This window comes from Tupaia chinensis, unplaced genomic scaffold, assembly GCF_000334495.1.
Source record: "Tupaia chinensis unplaced genomic scaffold, TupChi_1.0 Scaffold149696_1, whole genome shotgun sequence".
NCBI classification, from domain to species: domain Eukaryota; kingdom Metazoa; phylum Chordata; class Mammalia; order Scandentia; family Tupaiidae; genus Tupaia; species Tupaia belangeri.
The window spans coordinates 283,568-285,167 of record NW_006209541.1 but is presented as its reverse complement, the minus strand read 5'-3'; positions in this window follow the sequence as shown (position 1 = coordinate 285,167).

Below are 1,600 nucleotides of genomic sequence, written 5' to 3'. Positions count from 1 at the left end.
TTTCACCACACCCTGCCTCCTGCCTTCTCCACTCTGCCCAGGACCAGAACTCTGCTTCAGCTACAGGAAATAAGCTCCATTTCTTTCTTCTCCTCTCTTTCTCCTACTTCTCTTGCAACTTCATATCAGTGAAGGTGAACCATTTAAAGCTCTGAGTTTTGAAGGTCTTGAAGACCTGTCTGTAGGCTGGTTGTGCTCTGTGAAATCCTGAACCAAGGAACAGTAACAAATAATAATCCAATATTTTTCAAGTTGATTAAAGTCAGAGAAGACCTAAACACCTCCTTATTCTTTCCATGCCACTAGGAGAAATGTCAGATTCAAAAACTTGTAATTGAAATATTATATTTAGAATTTAGGACTACAGTCATAAGTCAAAGATTTAAATGCTGTTTATGTAAGAATATCCTTAAGAAAAATACTCCTAAAGATCTTTTCACTTTGAAAACTGAGGGTAGGAAAAAGTCAAGTCACTTAATGTCTGATCATAACAGACCACAGGGCTTGCACAAATGCAGAGAATAAGAGCCACTGGACTAGAGAAACAGCTGGCAAACTCATCCATGAGGCTTCCAAATTAGAACTGTAGGGGAAGTATTTTGCCACAGCTTGAAGAAGCTACAGGAAGTGGGCATTACTGGGTCTTTGTAACCACATTATAAGGGAGATCTTTGTTCACTTGTTCATTTTGATGGATTCAGAGTTCCTTCATCCTTGTGGGCAGATAGCCTTCTTTTTATTAACCTTCATTAGACTTGCCCCTGTTTTAACTGGGCTTTGTTTGACACTTTGTATTGAGGCAGATGGGCCAGGTTATGCCTCCATAAAGTGTAACCTCCAGATCCAGCAGATAGTGCAGAAGTTAAGGTGGCTGAATCCCACATGGCCAACTGCATGGTTTGCATCCTGTACTGAGGCCTTTAAAATCATGCTGGGTGTATGTGCATGCATGCTCAAAATCCTGAGAAAATTGAAGAAGGGATTTCATCATGGCCATCACCTTTGGGAAGTCATTATTTATTTTCTCTTTCTCTCTCTCTATCAAGCACACATGCCCTACAGCAAAACCAACGTTTAAAACATAATAAATAAAGCAACAGCCTACAAATCTGTGTGAATTGACACATCAAAGATCTCTCTCTCACACACACACGCACTAGCACCTATAGATGGTCAGTAGCTCTGTCATTCAAGGTGCAGACTCTGGTATACTGTTGCTGCACATGCTTCTGTGATTGTTATAGAAGAATAGGTCATGGAGAATCATGTTCTGGCTCTCAGGCTTGTACAGTTCACTTCCATTCAAATTTTATTTGCCAAAGTTACCCATATGACCACACATAACTTCAAAAATGGAAGAAAGTTTGGGACCAGCAGTTGGCTTAATGTCTGTCCCTGGACTCACATGTAGTCAACTGCGGTTCAAGTCCCAGACTCAGTGGCATAGACTCACGCTGGGCGCATGTGCATGCGTGCCCAAGATCCTGAGAGGAGAATGGAGGAGAAGGGATTGCGGCATAGCCTACCCCCAAGGGGATGATTTCTCGCTTTCTGTCTCTCTGTTTCTCTCTGTCTTTCTGGCAAGCACACACACCCTATA